The sequence below is a fragment of the Chinchilla lanigera genome, unplaced genomic scaffold (assembly GCF_000276665.1).
Source record: "Chinchilla lanigera isolate Chin_1 unplaced genomic scaffold, ChiLan1.0 scaffold00200, whole genome shotgun sequence".
In the NCBI taxonomy this organism is placed as follows: domain Eukaryota; kingdom Metazoa; phylum Chordata; class Mammalia; order Rodentia; family Chinchillidae; genus Chinchilla; species Chinchilla lanigera.
The window spans coordinates 378,392-397,509 of record NW_004955601.1 but is presented as its reverse complement, the minus strand read 5'-3'; positions in this window follow the sequence as shown (position 1 = coordinate 397,509).

Sequence of the window (19,118 nt, the reverse complement as noted above, 5' to 3'; positions counted from 1 at the left end):
AAAGTCTTTCTTTTCCAGCAGAAGCAGTGAACACCATTAGAAGCATCCAAGTCGGAAAAATTTGGCCAGCTAGTTTTATAATCCCCAGGCTTGACAACACAAGTGAAAACCCAAGTTCTTGTCACGGATCTTTGCCCACAGGAGACCCAATGGCAATAGAATTAGAGAAGACATTCAGAATAATTATTTGGGGACAGAGCCAGACTAATTTTTAAATCATGCTCATCAATTTCAATTAAGAGTTTTTCTGTCCAATTTGATACTGCGTCTATTCAAATTGAAAATATTTTCATACTGAAAATGTCCTCTTGCTGTGGTTTAAAGATTTTACATGTGATAGTAATTCTTTTAAAAGTTTAAAGTATGTTTTTAGACAGAACTTTAAAATGTGCTTTCCTTTTTTCAAATGGAAGAATAAGAAAAAAATCACTAAATGAAAAAAGATAAATCAGAAGCTTGAATGGGTAAGTCATTAGTGTGCATGTGCCCATGTGTGTGTGTATGTGTGTGTGTGTGTGTGTGTGTGTGTACGCATGCGCACCTATGTGCACTTAGAAAATACTAAACCAAACAGCAGGCCAAATTTAGCCAGCCATGTTATGACCTCTATTTTAAACAAAGTGCTTTATTTTGGCAAGAGAAACTAGTTTACAAGGAAAACATGTTGAAACAATTAGGCCCTGAATTTATCTTGGTTATTTTTCCCTAATTTAATCTCAGATTTTAAGCAGGAGAGTTAAAGAATTAACTACAGAAATGATTATTCTACCTAGGTAATTTACATTTTGTCCCATATAAATGTATACCAAGCTTTCTTCAGAGTGTGGGTAGTTGGGAAAATACAGAGATAGTTCTGCTAGAAAAAAACTACCATAAAGTTACCAGGCTTTTGATAAGCGGTCTCTCTAACAATTGGGACCAATGACTACTTCAGCGTGTTACTGTACAATACTAATTATGGAAAACTTCAGGCAACATTAGCCTACCCTACATTTATTTACTAAAAATACAGGAGAAAAACTTAACTAGTCAGGGCAAACTGCATTCTCATATATAGTCCAGCTGACTTCCATTTTCATTTTATATGGATAATCCAATTATTGTGATAGATGTAATGTCTTAAATTGCAGTGGACTAGAAAGCTGTCCACTCTAAGGAATGTGTAAGTGAGAAACAGGCTTTCCAAGTCGTTTGTTCTAACTTGTCAAAATAGTAGTATTTTACATTTAAAGTTTTACTGAATCTTTTCCTGTGGGCATGAAGGTTATTAAAACAGCAAAGTTTTCTATTGTAATGTTTTTGGTCTATAGTTACTTAAAAAGCATTAAAATTTTATATGTAATGGTGTTTAATTTCACATTATAGGTAACATTTACAAATAGCTTCTTTCCATTATATTTATACACTTGTTAATTATTATAATTATTTTATTCGCTGCATAAGGATTCAGCAACCTATATAAAAATTTAAACCAGTCTGATAAAACTTTACACTTCATATGGGTCTATAATTGGATTTCCTTAGTAATTACTAGACAATATAAGATTTTAGAAATTAAAGCTAGAAATTGTCCTTTAACTATGAAATTCATTTATTAAAATTAGGTTGTGGTTAAAAGTTTTTGTTAGACAATATTTCAAATATGCAGAAAAATAAGATTAATATAATAAAGACCTATGTGCCCATCACATAGATTTATCATTTGTACTTTGCTGTTTGCTACTTTAGCTAGACATCATGAAATTCCTAAATCTATGAGGATGAAGTTCTAAAAATGACATTCTGTATATTTTTGTATGTGACCACAATGTTAGAACCTTGCCTAATGAAGTTAGCAATAGTTTTCTAATATCAACTACTACCCGGTCTCATATTCAAGTTCCTTTCTTTCTCAGAGTATCTTATATAAGCTAGTTCACTTACGTGGGAGTCAATGAAAATCAGTGTGTTGCATGAGGTGGTTATTTCTCCTAAGTCTGTCTTCATCTAGAAGAGTTCCTTCCCCTTGTTTTTCCATGACACTGATATTTTAGAAACAGACAGTGGCAAGGTGTAACTGTATGCATTTAAAAGTAAGCTTTTAGTGTTCTGGTTATTCTTCATGGTCTCTCAGACTGCCTTAGCACTGGGAAGAGACAGAAAATTTGGACAAAAGTATGTAGATTTTAAAAAGCATTTGAAAGTATCAGGGACCTGCCAAGACAGTAAAAAGTTTTGAGACCAAATTTGGGAGAGAAAGGAAACCCAAATAGATGTACTTGCCGTATGGAGCAGCTTTTCAACAAGAGATATTAGCAACCAATATTTTAAGGAATTAATACACAAGAGTGAGGATTTTATTAGAAAAATGGTAGCTATAAAAAAACAAATTTGAATTCTATAATTAAACATAAGCAAAAAGTTAAGACATCCACGTGTGGATTTGCTAACAGATTAATAGACTTAGTAAACTGAAAGATAACCCAGAGGAAAACATTCAGATTGTAGCACAGACAAAATGATATAAAACACACAGAAGGCATCTTGAGTACAGTGACAAGGTCCAATATATATATGATTAGAATCCCAAACAGAGAAGAGAGAATTCAACAGAGGTAGAGCCCTCAGAATAGATTAATGCCTTTCTTGCAGGAGTTTGCATTCTTGCAGGACTGGTTACTGTGAGAGTGGTTGCTACAAAGCAAGCCTGCCTCTTACGTACTACCTTTTTCATGGATTCCTGCCTTTTGTGCTACTTTTTTTCCCATGATAGTATGATGTAGTGCAAGCCTCTTATCATACACAGTCACCCTATCTTGGACTATCCAGCCTGTAGAGCCATAAGCCAAGATAAATCTCTTTTCTTTATAAAATAATCTCTCGAATTCTGTTACAACAACAGAAACATGGGCTAAGACCTAAAGATATCAGGCCAAAGATTCAAGAAGCACTACAAATTAGGCATGGTGGTACACCCCTAAAAGCACTCTGAGAGGCTAAGGCGGGAAGATTTTAAGTCTGAGTCCTGCCTGGGCAATTTATTGTATTTTTAATTTTTTATTAGTACATGTTTGCCATATATAATAACTACGTTCATTGTGGGGAGTTGGTACATGTACATAACACATCTTTTTCTTTTTACATCCCGTTCCTTCCCTTCATCCCCCCACTCCATCTCTTGGTCCCCTATCCAATTGCAAAAGATCTCTCTCCCTGTTAAGCTTGAGCAATTCAGCAATTTATTGAGAGCCTGTCTCAAAATTTAAAAAGAGGTGGAATATAGCTCAAAGTGAAGGCCCTGGTTTCAATACCCAGTACCACAAAACAAACACACAGGCACGTGCGCACACGCATGCGCGCACACACAGACACACACGTTTCTTTCACTGAGCATAATGCTTTTGAGATTCATTTAAATTATTGCTGGTATTTGTCATTAGCAAGTTCACACTAAAGTTAAACTAGATGTTTCTGTTTCCCCAAAATAGTAGTTCTCAAGCAGGAGGAATTTCCCCACTCCTCTTCACCCTGTGAGACATGTGGCAGTATCTAGAGTCATTTTTGGTTGTTATAATTTAGGGAAGAAGGGGAGGAGAATGCCATTGGAATCTAGTGAGTTAAAGGCTGAGGGTGCTGCTATACACACTGCAATGCGTAGGACAGTCTCCAGGAGAGTCATAAAGGAGGCAGCACAACAGAACACATGGCATGCCAGAAGCAGAGGGCCACTTACAGACCCCACAGGGAAGAGGGCAGCATGCCCCACAGTGCCAACAGGAAATGGGGAGGGAGCATCCAAGATGCATGTATTCATCCCAGGCATGGTGGGGGTGTGGCAGAGAGAGATGGGGAGACCTGCAGCCCAAAGCCTTTATTGGGGTTCAGGACATTACATGGCCAGCATTCCCTAAAACAGGAAGTTGTGCTTGGAGGTTTTAGGGCAAGCAGGCACAAGTTGAATGGAGCCACGCTGAGACTGCGAGGTGGTCACTGGCATAACAGCACCGCTCATGCGGGGTGTGCAGGTCTGTAAGGTAAGTCAAGCAGGCTGCATCCAGCTGTCTCATAGGGACACGGTCACTAGGAGGCTTTGTGTAAGGCAGATATCTCGGTCACCCAACTTGAGGGACTCAGGGCATAGGAGAAGAAAATAGGAGCAAGCAGAAAACTGGCTAAACCCTGTATCTGCCATGAGAAAGCCCAGCTTACATTCAAAATGGGTGCTGAGGCTATGAAAAAATTACAATTCACTATCATTGTGGTCCTAAGAATACTGGAAAACGTAAAAGAGCTTAACTGAGTCCCAAATTCCCTTTTACCCATATAAGTACGCTCTAAATTCAGACACTGTCAATTCAGACACAACTTGCCACGACCTTGACCCTGACCATTCTCACTCCGAAATCTGCATGTAACCTCCAAGAACCCAGGATTTGGTATTTCTCTATCTTCAAGGTCTACTGCCATAGCCATAACTCTTTGAAATCTTTTGGGCTTTGGGGATCTTCAGTCCAATTCCTGCTTCTGATCACCAGGACCTGGTAACATCCCTGATTGTTTCCCTTGTACACCAGTGAATAATTTTGTCCTGTAGGTTGTGCCATCTCTCATTTTTCTCCAGAGTATTTGGTGAATAGCCAAACATGTGTTTTCTCCCCTCCTACCTCCCACAGTGATCTTAGTGTGGACTTGAAGAAAAATCGAACTTACTACACATTCATTATTAAGGTAAACTTGAGTCGTTTATAGCAAAGTGGATGCACCTTGACACCATCATATTAAATGAAGTAAATCAGACACACAAGCTTAAATACTGTGCGGTTTCTCTTATATGACAAACCTAAATTATAAATAAAGGGTGAACTAAAAGATAAAAAATAGGAAATGAGAGAGATCTTTCTCAAATGGAAAGAGGATCGAGAGATGGAAGGAGAGAAAGGAAGTGGGGAAAGAGCATGGAAAAAGGAATTAAGGTGCGTTATGTACATGTACCAGCTGCACACAGGGAGTGTAAACATTATGTACTACACACATGTACTAATAAAAATAGAGAAAAATAATCCCTAACCATAACATTTGTACCATATATGTCTTACATACAATAAATTGGATTCAGTCGGTACCATGGGCATCACAGAGATAAGATACTCCAAGAAAAAGGCATGCATAAAGTATCCTTTATCTCATTTCTCTCTCACTTAAGTCCTAGAAAAATGATTCTTTGGTTTGGGTGGTAATGGTGACAGAGGCATTTGTAGTGGGTATGTGAGGGAAGGGATAGGATGAGAAGGAAATAAAATAATGGAAATTAGTTTTGCTGTACTGAGACATGCATTTATCCACTTCTTTTTACATAGGCCTAAGTATCAAGCAAAGGGAAAAAAATCAACATATTCTGTCTGTTCCATCTGTCTTTGATAGACTATATCTGCACTGATTTGAAAGTAAGGTTTATATCTCTAGTCCAGGTAGGGAAGTGAATGAAAGGAAAGCAAAAGCCCCTCATCAACTGAATCAGCTCCTTTAAACAACTTTCTCAAAAGTTGCATACACGTTTTACCAAATCCCATTGTCCAGAACTTGGATATATTTCTCCAAGGAAAGCCATATAATGTAGTCATTTATTTTTAGAAGCAATGGGCTTAGGTAAATATCAGAGGGTTTCGTTGTTTTGTTTCTGTTGCTGGGAACCAAACTCAGGACCTCATGCATACACTCTACGCTGTTATAATCCCAAGCTCTTAGGGTTCTATTATTAAATAGAAGTCTTTGTCACACTCAACTTTCAGTTAAAAAAAATCCACATTTAAATTGAACAGTATAGCTGGGGCGGGATGGATTACCTCTTTCCTTATGGTCCCTACTAGAGTCAAGCAATTGAGTCAACATTTTGGTGAACTGTGGCATGGGATCCATGATCATCAGGTGCTACAGAAAACCCCTACTCACTACCCTAGAGACCTTGGAAAGAACTCATATGTGAAACTGAATAGATGCCACTCTGTTTCATAAGTCATACCTTGCTATACCTATGTTACAAAAGGAGATAATTCGATTATAGACTTCATTAGTCAGTTAGGTCGATCTCACACAATCATGGGTCCACAGGCCTACCCCAAAAAGTACTGAATCTTTCCAAGTAACAAAACAAAACAAATACATAGCTGTGAAAATCTATATACAAACTCTGATTCAAAACAGCTTCTTACACACACACACACAGAAGCACACAAGCACACAGGCACCTAGGTACAGATAATCTCATGAAAATTATCCCCAGATCCACAATTAAGTCTGATAGACCACAATTATCGTTGCCTGAATACCTTGGCTTTACCCAACAAGAAGCAAGATACCTTCACTGAACACACAGGGCTGATTTTAGGTGTGTTCTTTGTTTTATTATTTTGTTTTTAAGGTACAGTTTTTGTTTTCTCCTTGACTATTCACAAATGTGAATGTATCATTTTGCTACTTCATAAATCCATTGTAAATGACACATACAAATATATAAAAGTGGGTAGCAGTGCAGCAGCTGCTGGATATGGGCACTGTCTACTCAAGCTGTCCTCTTCCCCTGCTATAAGCCCAAGGGACCCTAAGGCCAACCTATGAGATCAGCTCCAGTGCCCTGGCCAAGTGGAAACCTGATGTGGACAACCTCATGACCACTGGGACCTGTCAGGATGCAGCCATTGAGAACGATAAAGACTTGCCCTCCGCCTGGGCCACTGTCTGTGGGAAAAGTTTCATCAGTGTCACACCAGGTGAAGTTGGGGTTCGGGCTGGCAAAGCTGAGTCAGAGTTTTTGATGAACAGGCTCACTCTTGGGAACCAGAAAAATTCTGTGACCCAGTACCCATTCCTGTAGCACCCCCTCTTATCAAGAGCACAGTTGGAGACCCAGGCAAAGAAGGTGTCCACTATGGTTTGATCAACAGGAAGTGTGATGAAATGGCCCCCCACCTGTGGCATACCCAGTACTGACCTCCTCTGCCCCCTAGAGCCTTTCCACTTTCTCCTTGCCATTTTTATTGTGGGACTATTATTACTACAGACCGCTTGTTGCTGTTAAAGCCATGTGAATTGGAGACCTGAGCTAGAAGTACAGAAACCTCCCGCTATCCATACCTTAGCCCTGTGTGTTTAGAGAGATTTTTATTTTCTGAATAAAAATGATTCTATTAATAGAAATAAAAGTGATAATTCATGTTAATGAGGTGACTATCACATTAGATACTTTCAAATGGGAATTATTTAACAGGAGAAACAGCAGCCTTGGTTTTGTCCATTCTGGGTACAGAATCTTGCCTCAAATGATCAGTCAAACTCCTGTTTTCTGGCTACCTAGCTACCAATAACACATGGAGGAAGCATCTGACCCAGAACTTCACGAAGACCACCTAGAAATTCACTGAGAGTTATAAATATATACATTATATTTTAAAATTAAAGCATGTTTAAATAAATAATTGTGTTGTTAACTTTTAATGAGCATGCATGCACTGCACACAACTCTAAGTGCTTTCTCTTTATTAACTCCTTCAATCTTCACAAATTCCATAAGAAAAGTTTCTTATCCCCACTTTCATATGTACAAGTGTGTCACAGAGAAGATAAGTAACTTGTATAAAAGTACACAGCTATTGGATGGGTTTCTGATTTCAAAAAATCTGTCCTCTTAAGCACTACATTTCAAATTGTATAGAGCATTGGATTTGATTTCCTACATTGTTTTCCTTTTTTCTCTTTATGAAGAGTTGATGAATATCCTTACCTTCATTTTGATGCTTTCTTGATTTACGTTATTTTCCTAAATTTCTTTTGATAAATCCACTTCTGAGTGCCTTTTGCCATCTCTATTGGGGTTTTTATTTAGTAAGGCTACATGTAGTGGTTTGGTATGTTAACTTAGCTAACCTGAAACTTTGTTTCACAGGATTTCCTTCTGTTATGGTTTGTATCTAGATGTCTCCCAAGGCCTCATATGCTCATAGATGGGGGCTTTTCAGAGGTGGCTGGATCTAAGGTGTGTGAACATGGGTTAAGGGTATGCTAATATAGATTAAGGGTGTGATAACTAAATTAGTGAACTGATTGACTGATTGGTTTCACATAGTCTTGGATGTAGATAATGAAGCCCCACCCTGGATGGGGGTGGCACCACCTAAAAGGTTTATAATCTGGATGTTATAAAAGAAAGAGAGGCTTGATGTTGCCGCTGTTGCTGATGCTGCTCCTGCCTGCTGCTTCACTACCTCCTGCCTGCTCTGCTATGGACTGTTTCTCCTCTGTCATGCCCTTCTGCCATACCACCCTGCCTTAGAGCCATATGATTATGGAATGAACATCTACAAACTGTGAGCTGAAACACTTAAGTGGATAGGATGACCCATTCTGTAGATAACTTAACCTCTTTCTTCACCCCCCCAATCTCCATCATGTCATTGCCCAATGGACTCATGAACACAGTGGCCATGGTGATGGATGGAGGTTATGCATGGGCTCAGCAACATGTACACTCACTCACCAAGAATGATCTAGCTATAGCTAGTGCTGAATTCCCAATATGCCATCAGCAGAGACCAACACTGGGTCCTCAATATGGCACCATTCCCTGAGGTAATCAGGCCGTGTCCTGGTGGCAGGTTGATTATATTGGACTGCTTCCATCATGGAAAGAATAGCGTTTTGTCCTTACTGGCATAGACACTTATTCTGGATATGGATTTGCCTTCCCTGCACGTGTAACTTCTTCCAGAACTACCATCCACTGACTTATAGAATGCCTTTTTCACCGTCATGGAATTCCATACAGCATTGCCTGTAAGGAAGAAAGAAGTGAGAGTGGGCTCATAATTCATGTAATTTACGGGTCTTACCATGTCCCTCCCCATCCTGAGGATGTAGGTTGGTAGAAAGGTGGAATGGCCTTTAGAAGATATAATTACAGAGCCAGCAAGGTGGCAATAGCTTGCATGGCTGGGATAATTTTTTTCAAAAGGCTGCATATGCTTTGAATCAGTGTCCACTATATGGTACTGTGTCTCGCATAGACAGGATTAATGGGTCCAGGAATCAAGGGATGGAATTGGGAATGGTACCACTGACCATTACCCCTCGTGATCCACTAGTAGAAGTTTTGCTTCCTGTTCCCACAATATTATGCTCTGCTGGCCTCGAAGTCTTTGTTTCAGTCAGGGGAAGGCTTGTACCAGGAAGCACAACAATGATTCCATTGAAATGGAAGCTAAGACTTTCCCCTGGCCATTTTGGTTTCCTCATGCCTCTGAGTAGACCAGCTAAAAAGGTAGTTACAATGTTGGCAGGGGGGATTGACCCAGACTATCAAAGAGAAATTAGACTATTACTCCACAATGGAGGAAAGGAAGAATATGCTTGGAATGCAGGAGATCCCTTAGGGCACCTCCTAGTATTACCATGCACTGTTACTGAGGTCAGTGAGAAATTACAATAACAGGCAGTATGACAAATGGTCCAGAACCTTCAGGAATGAAGTTATGGGTCAGCCCACCAGGGAGAGAACCAAGACTGTTGAGGTGCTTACTTACTGAAGGTTAAGGGAATATGGAATGGGTAGTAAAAGAAGGTAGTTCTAAATACCAGCTACAACATGAGGATCAGTTATAGAAATGAGGATAGTAGTTGTAATGGTTCTCTTCTGATATGCTTCCTATGTAACATAATGTTGGTAGAGTTAATATTGGAGTACGCATCACACAAAGAAAACTTACCTTCTCTTCTGGGGAGGGAATTATTGTGTTTCTGTTCTGTTTGTATACAGGATATGTATAAAGTGTTAGGTGTAATTATGAACTTGTGTTTGCATTTGGAGACTACATATGGTTTAAGGAAATATGTCTGGTTGTCATGTTGACAAGGGGTAGATTGTGATAGTTAACTGATTGTGTCAACTTGAGTAAGAAATGCCAAACTAAACTGGATCAGCATAGTTCTTGGTGTAGCTAACAGAATTTACTGAAGACAGAAGACCCAGACCAGGTGTGAGTGGCACCAAGCAATGGGCTTGTAGCTTGAATGGAATAGAAGGGAAGAGAAGGAGGAACGCTCACTTCTGGTTTTTCAGAGGAGCACGAGTCCTCACTTTCACCTTGGACATAGTCTCCTTGCTTCCAGCACAAACTCCAGCCTTCCACTTCAGACCCTTCAGCCTTCTGATATGGACTTGCATGGGACATTACAGTGAGCTCAAATGTTGACTGGATCCTTTGGATCTCCAGCATATAGACAACTCTTTTTGCACTTTTCCACACCCGACTCTGTGGGCAGCCTTTACATTGTAAATCCTTATATATTTACATATCTTGCATTAAATCTGTTTCTCTCATGAGCATTGATTGATACACCTTCCCTATGTGATTCTTTACAATGGTTGATTGTATGAGAATTTAGAAATAAAAGATGAAATAGTAACTATGGTTCTCTGAAGGTCAATATGATGGTTAATATTGATCAACTTCATACACTGAGAAATGCCTCAGAAATTAGTTAAGAACACTTCTGGGTCTGTCTGTGAGGGTGTATCTGGAGATGATTGACATGTGGAACAGCAAACTGATTGGGATGACCTGCCCTGAATCTGTACTTCACCATTCAGTAGGGTGGGGGCTAATGGAAAAACAATCAGAAGGAGGAAACCCTCTAGCACAGGCTGGCTAGCTCTTTCTTTCTCTGCTTCTGCATTTCCATAACATTAGGTAAGCAGCTTTGTTCCACCAAATCCTGCTGCTATGATTTTCTGCCTTACCGCAGGCCTACAGCAATGGAACCTGCTAACCATGGACTGAAACCTCTGAAACCATAAGACAAAATAAAGCTTTCCTCCTTTTAATTTCTTTTCTTTTTTTTTTGTTTTTTGTGTTTTTTTCCTGTACCAGGAATCAAACTCATGACCTCACGCTTACCGGGCAGGCCTGTGCTGCTGAGCTAAATCCCCAGCCCCTTTAATTTCTTTATGTTGCTGAGGATTTAGTTTAGCACCTGCCTGGCAAGTGTGAGGTCCTGAGTTTGATTCCCAGTACAAAAAGGAAAATTCTTTATGTCAAGTATTATGTCACAACAAAGGGAAGCTGACTAATATAGTCAGTGTAAGATGTCAGACAGTGCAGAAGGATGTATATATTGCTGCTGATATACTGACTAATTCTGTTGATAAGGGACAGCAACCAGGCCCACCGGTTTTTTAGCTCCTTTCTGACCTCTTTCAATTTCTCTGAGTCAGATGCATGTGCGGCTCCATGACAGAAGATGCCAATGTCTGGAGGCCATCCAGTAGTGAAGAAAGCTTATCCTTACTGTCACCCACCTCATATCCAGCTGTTCCTTCTGACTATTGGCCATGCTTTCTATAGTGACTTCAGCCCCCTCACTAAATACAGAAATAACAGCTTGCAGTTCTTCATCAAGTCCCATAAGTACAACAGGTCAAATCTTCATCATAATTCTAAATTCCATATAGCAGTTCTGCTTTCCTTGTTGAAACTTAATTGATTATCTAATTTATACAATGATAACAAAGTCTTATGATTTAGATCTGGAATGAGCCCCCACAACAATCATGCACTCAAAGGTGGGGCATGTGGAGGGTAGATGGATCTGAGGGGACACTACTCATCAGAGGACTCATGCACTGGTGAGTTCAACAGCCAAGGGTGCTGTTGGGAGGTGGGGCCTATAGGAAGAGGCAGATCAAAGATATATCTCCTTCTCAGACCTCCCCCCTCTCTCTGCTTCCTGGCCACCATGATGTGAGCAGCTTTCCTCTACCCAGGCCCTCCTACCATGCCAATTCTGTTTTTGAGACAAACATGGACTGAAACTTCTGGAACTGTTAGCCAAAATAAACCTCTTTTCCTTTAAGTTGTGGGTTTGAGATATTTTGTTTCAGTGATGAGGAAAGTAACTAAGACACAAAGTCACCCCCCCAATCCAGTGGGTTAATATAACACAGCTTTATTTTGAGCTCAAGATATAAGGCTAATGTGTGACCCCATATGTAGGTCAACATGGTGGGTGTTAGGGGTTGCTCTGGTTCACATAAGTGACCCAGTAGCACAGACTGATGGAGATGCTAACGTCTCAACACTCAAACTTCATAACTGCTGAAGCAGAGAAAGAGAAGGACTTGAGGGCTCTGAAATGCATTCACTTGAATATGACAAGTGTTACTTCTATAAGCCCTTTGGCTACATGATCCCATTTGTCTATAAAGGGACAGAAGTATGGGGAAACATATGGATAGCCAATGAGCAGTAAGTATTTCTGCCACAGTCTGTACTTTTGTTCACCAACTATCCCATTGCTCCTATTTGCCCTGTAGTGGGTGCAATTGCTTTCCCACCATGATCCCTTTCTCTTCCAGCTATTGTGAGTATTGATCAAGAACTCACAGGTGTTTCTCCTTCTGGAATTTTGCCCTTGGCCAAAAGGAAGCCACTGTGAACCGAAGATGATCCATCTATTCCTCAGGGTGAACCTCAGTTGATAACTCAATGCCATTGGGGTCCAAAGGCCATCTCCCTTACTTCAAGATGGAAATAATTCTAATGCTCCAGAACTACTCCATATATTAAGTTGAAGTTATTTTACCCTAATGTCATATTTTTGCTTAAATATTTTCCCCATATTCTGTATTCTTTCACTAAATTCCTTTATCTAGAGAAAAATCCCTCTAATACATCAGTTAAACAAAAGTCTTAGTTTTTACTTCAAGGAAACTTGATCCAAAACATCCCCACTCATAAAACAAGCTGTGCCATTCCCTAAGGGAAACCATCCAAAGTCTTATCCAATCAATGAATCTGTTCTGCATCTATGGGCAATATATGGGAGACTTCACATCGGGGGCAGTTGTAGTTCTCAAAAGATTATTTGGCCTTCCCCTCCAACACACTTGTAATACACAATGGTAGAAATCAACACTCCCATTGGAAAGTGGAAGGAAAGAGTCATACAGCCATCACTGAAAGCAGCAGTTCCAAAACACTGCTCAGCAGATGAATGCCGGACCCTGTCTTGAAAGTGAAGGATGATTTGAACCAGACCCAATTTTCTGTCTTGGAGGGGTTCTAATGTCCACTGATCCTTATAACCCTGCCTCTGCCCTCTGGAGGTTCTTTCTTTTCTATTCTGCTCCTTTCCATACCTAGAGTAGTTACTGAAGGATGTGTATGCCCTCCTTGTATTGATACAACTTCCTCTGCTGCCCATAGAAGACTGGGGACCCATACATAGTTTGTTTCTTAAATATTTTATTGAGAATTAAAGATTACGCATTCCCAACTTCAATGGTTAGTTTTTAAAGTCTGAAATACTCAGATAGTCATTTTGTTTTGTTTATTTTTACCAGACTTGTGGCTACTTAGGGAATACAAGACTCTTAAAAACTTATTATACCCATTAATAGGTAAATTTATAAACAAAATGTGGTATATCCATATAATGGAAGATTATTCACCCATACAAGGAATGAAATAAGGACCCATAATGCAATGTGAGCTGCAAGAAGATTAGACCAAATGACAGAAATCAGATGCAAGAGTTTTAAGATATTTTTCAGTTGACTTAAATGTGAATAAGCAAATACACAGAGACAGAAAGAAGATTTGTGGTTTCTAGAATTGAGACAAAAAAGAACTGGGAAGTGACTGCTAAGTGGTACATGCAGTGTTTCTTTTTGGGGTGATGAAAATGTTTTGTAATTGGTGGTATTAGTAGTACAATTTTGGGAATGTACTGACAATCAGGGAATTGTACACCTTAAAAATGTACCAAAAAGTTCTTAGAACTCTTTATGTATGATTACTGTCAATTCCATGTAGTGGCCACCTGCATAGTTCTTTTGGCAATACGGTTAACAGATCTGCCCTTTTATCTGCTGCTTTGTTAGTTCTCTTTCTCTCAATTTAATACTGAAGTAATCTAGAAGAGGACAGAGGAAGGTCATAATCTTAACCATATTTTCTCCAAGTAATTTTATACAAGTGAGAAGTTTTATTGAGAGCCACACCTTTGATCTGATTTTTACCTTATAACACTTTTGGCAAAAAAAAAAATGGCTTTATTGAGGAGCAACTGAATTACAATACACCGCAAATATTTAAAGTATGACAAGTTGTGGCATATGTTTATACCATCACCATACTTAATATAAGGAGACTATCCTTCAGTCCCAAAAATCTACTTACACCTTTTTGTACTCTTTCTTTTTTATTCCCCTTCAAGACAATCACTAAGGGTTTTCTCATTATAGATTAATTGTATGTTTTGGAATTTATATAAATAGAATCATACAGTATATGCTCTTTCTGACTAACTTTATTAAAGGATCATGGCTATTCTGAGTGGAATAGCTGGATCATATGGTAAATGTGTAGTCAATTTTTAAAGAAACTGCCTCTTTTGGTAGTACCATTTGATATGGCTGCTAACAAGGTAGGAGAATTTACTTCCATTTCTCTGTATTTCCCCTACACTTAATATATTTGGTCAAATTTTTAAAAATTTTATCCATTCGAAATAGATGGAATATAGGTATGTAGTGTTATCTCATGGTAATTTTGAGTTTCCCTAATGGTGCTCAGCATTGTTTCTATGCTAATTTGCCATTCATGTGCTTACTGAGGTGAAATGTGCATGCAAAAATATTTTGGATTGTTTATTTTCTTGTGACTGGTTTTGGAGTTCTTGCTATACACTACATATCTGAATGCAAATATTTTCTCTCTTTCTGTGGTTTGTTATTTAGTTCTCCTAACATTGTCTTTTGAAGACCAAAATTTTCATGCTGATGGAACCTACTTAACATTCTTTTTTTACTTTTATGGATTGTGCTCTTAGTGTCACACCTAAGAATATTTGCCTAGCCCAAGTTCACAAAGATTTTTTCTCTTCTGTTTTCTTCTAGATATGAATTAAAGTTATTTTTTATTGGCATATGAATGCTTAGTTGCTTAATTGTTATAGTGTCATGTGATGAAAAGACTATCTTTTCTCCATTGCCTTTGCATCTTCATCAGAAATCTTTTTTTTTTTGTCTTTTTTTGACACAGGGTCTCACTGTGAAGTTCAGGCTGGCTTTGAGCTCACTTTGTAACCCAGGCTGGCCTCAAACTTGCAACGATCCTCCTGCCTCAATTTCCCAAATGCTGGGATTACACACGTGTACCACCACACCCGGCTTATTTGATCTCATATATGTGGATTATTTCTGGGCTTTCTGTTTCTTTGGTCTATTTGTCTACCTTTATGTTAACACCATACTATCTTCATCGATGTAGTTTTTGATAAATTTTGAGGTCACAGAGTATTACTTTTCCAAATTTTTGTTTTTTAGTTGTTTTTCCTGCTCTAGGTCCTTGTTCCCTTTAAAGTCATTCTATTTATTTCCTCAAAAACCCCTACTGAGAGTTAGATTTAGATTGAGTTGATGGTATATATAGGTATATGTAGATCAGTTTGGGGAGAACTGGCATCTTAAAAATATTGTGTCTTCTGATAAATGAACTTTAATTTCTCTCAACAATATTTATTTAGTATACTGATCTTGCACAGCTTTTGCAAGAATTACCCATGTCTTAGTTACTTTCTTATTTCTAGGACAAAATACCCAATACCCAAAGTTAAAGGAGCAAAGGTTTGTTTCAGATCACTGTTTGTAAAAGTTTCAGTCCATAGTCAGCTGGATTCAAGGCAGAGGGGCATTGCAGAGAAGAAGCAGTTCATGACATGTCAGTCAGAGAGCAGCCATCAGCTGCTTTACTTCTGTCCCTTTATATTCCATCCGGGCCACAAGCCCATGACTGGTGCCACTCAAACACAGGCTGAAGCTTCCATTATCCACATCCTTAACCCCAGCATCACACCCTTAATCCACACTTACACACCCTAGATCAAGCCATACCTATGGCTCTGCAGTTGCATGAGGCTTTGGGGGACATCTAGATACAACCCAAAACAATCCATAAATTTTTCATAAATTTGATAGTGTGACAAAAGGTATTATTTTAAAAATATAAATTTCCATACATAGAACTCACTTGTTAATTCTAACCACCTCTTTGTAGATCCCAGTGAATTTTCTACATACACAATCATGCTACATTTGATAGCCAGTTTTACTTTTATGTTTTTAGTCTGAGTATGTCTCATTCCTTTTTCCGTCTGATTTTACTGGCTAGAACTTCCAGTACAATATTGCCTAGACGTGTCAAGAGTGGAAATCCCAATCTTAAAGGGAAATTATTGTGTCTTTACCATTAAGTATATTAACTGTAGTTCTTTTGTAATGCTCTTTATCAAGTTGAAGAGATTTCCTTCCAGTGCAAGTTTGCTGAAAAATTTTACATTTAAGTAGACACTGAATTTTATCATATGCTGTTTCTGCACCTATTAAGATGATAATGTAGTTTTGCTTTTTTGATTTGTTAATGTGGTAAATTACATTGGTTGAATTTTGAATGTTAAAATTAGTTTCTGTTTCTAGGATAAACTCTATTTCATCATGATGAATTACATTTTTATATTACATATTTCTTGATTCAATTTGGTAAAATTTAAACAATTTTTACAACTATTTCCATGAAGAAAATTGGCGATAGTTCTTTTTCTCTTTTGTAATGTCTTTTTCTGGTTTTGCTCTCAAAATTATTCTGGCCCCTTAGAATGAGCAGGGATGTATTCCTTCCTCTTTAGTTTTCTCTATGGGTTCACGGGAATTGGTATGAATTCTTCATTAAGTGTTAGATAGAATTAATGAAAGAAGTCAACTTGGCCTGGCGTTGTTGCTCTGGAAAGGTTTTTCACAACACATGTTGGCTGTTAAATGCCTAAGACTAGGAATTGTGCGTCACACTTTGCATGGCCAAAACCACTCATATGGTTGCATAAATGCTAGGAAATTGGAGGAGGATAGGGTCTTTCCGAAAATGCATAGAAAATCATGTGCACATGAGGAACTGATCAACATTTTCTTTGAAGTCTTGAGATGCAGCAACTATAACTAGGCTAGTTGGTCCCCTCCAACATTGCTTTTATCAAGCAACTCTGGGAATAAAATCTTCTGTGTGCTGTGGCTCTGTTCCCTGTTCAGGAGAAATTCAGCTTTTTCCACCTATGGCTTCTGCTCCACATTTGTGAAGAAGAGAGTTTTATCCAAGTTAGGTTTTGGCAGTAAAAAAAATTTTTTTCTAGATTGGTCCAAGATGAAAATGGTTTGTCAGTCTTATGGAAACACAAATACTATGTTTCTTCCTATCTTCCGCTATAAATATTCCAGTGTCTTCAGCAGCTTCTCTTGGCTGCTGGTGTGTGTAAATATTTTATGTCCACTCATTTTTGAGCTACAAGAACCTACAGAAGTTTCAATTTTATTAATATTTTCATGTTATTAACTCTAATTTATTAGGCATGTCAGAGAAGTTTGTTTGCAAATTAAGAACTTATTAGAAGTTGTATTACTTACATGGCAAGATGCTGCAACAGAGACCTGCTATTTCGTGGTTGATTTGCAATATGTGTTTCTCTTTCATATCATTGTTCATAAATGTGCACTGCAAGGCTAGGGAAGCCACCCTGAGATCCTCAATATGGGACATCTGCTTCATGGTTCAAGATGGCTTTCTAGTTCTCATTATATCCCAGCCAAAATTAAAGGCAAAAATTAGGGAAAGCACATGAACCTTCCACTGGGGAAAGACAATTTGAAATTAGCCTACTTTTGTTTAATTCCAATTACCAGGTTTTAGTCTAGTGAGTACATCAAATTCCGAAGGAGGGTAAACCTTTATCCTGAGCTGGGAATCCAATGTGGGAGTTATTTACTAAAGAAAGGGAAACTTGATATTGGTGAAATTCGAGTAAGAGTTCAGGAGTGTACAATGTTGACAAGAAGACAGAATAAAAAGTTTTGGATACAAGCAAAAGAAAGGCAACTTTGGATAGGTGGAGGCAGAGGACCGGTAAATAGGCAGTCTAGTCAGAGTGCTTTTACTAGGCTTAAAAAATACAACCATTTTTATCATTTATTTTGCCACTGGTTCTCAATTTAAGGTCCAAATAGCTAACTTGTTTTCTTCCTAAGAGCAGCCAATAGCCAGCGACTTTGCCATAAGCATATAAAGGTCAAGTCTTCTTGCCCCAATTCCAAACAACTCCTTAAAGCCATCTTCAGAGTTCTTTGGTGAGCTGAGGCTTTCACCGAGACTACACCACAGTGGACCTTTCTCTTGCCCCCTACCGCTGCTGTCACTTTCTTTCATAGGTGTTCAGGTGTGTTCCTTCACAAACGTTCTGTGTGCTCATTGTTATCTCATGGTCTGCTTTGCAGGAAACCTAATATGCAATGAGAAGTGAAGGAAACTTTCACAGGTCTCTCACATCTCAGTGTCCTACTTGCCACAGGTACCCCTTAGATGGATTTTTTTTTTTTTTTTTTTGTGGTGGGGAAGAGAAATATCACAATGGCTTTACCCCAGGTAGGATTAACTCCTTATGATGGGTGTCAGATTGGCATCTAGCAATGTTTGAATCACCATCTTTCTGGCTGTAGATTTTTCCTACTCATTGCACCCTGCCACAGTTGTCTTCCTTGCTTTATTTGTTATACTTTTATAATTTTAAAAACCCTTCAATGGATACAGATTTTCAATTCAATATTCTCATTTTATTTTCTTCTTGCCCCAGCCCACTCAGAGAAACAATATATGCTCATTGGCCACAAGGGATTACCGCTTCCTGTGAACTACACAAGTGATCCTGGAAAAGCATGAGAGAAGGAGAAGGGCACTTCCAGGGGTGCAAATCAGACTTTCCAGAAACGTGTGTTTTTGACAACCCCATGAGGCCGTATTGCATTCTCCTTACGAATCACTCGCCTATGTATTCTAGGTTCTAGGATGAAGCAAAGCTTAGCTTCCTTTTTAAAGTTCCAAGTATTTTGGCCACAATTTTCCTTTCCAGCTGCCTCTTCCACAGTTACCCCCACTTTACCATTCTACTCTATCTTGCTGCGAAGCACACACCGGCTGCCTTGTTTCTGGTCACATTGTTGCCTCTGTTTTCATTTTTCAAAATCTACCTTAATTCTTACCTACTCTGTA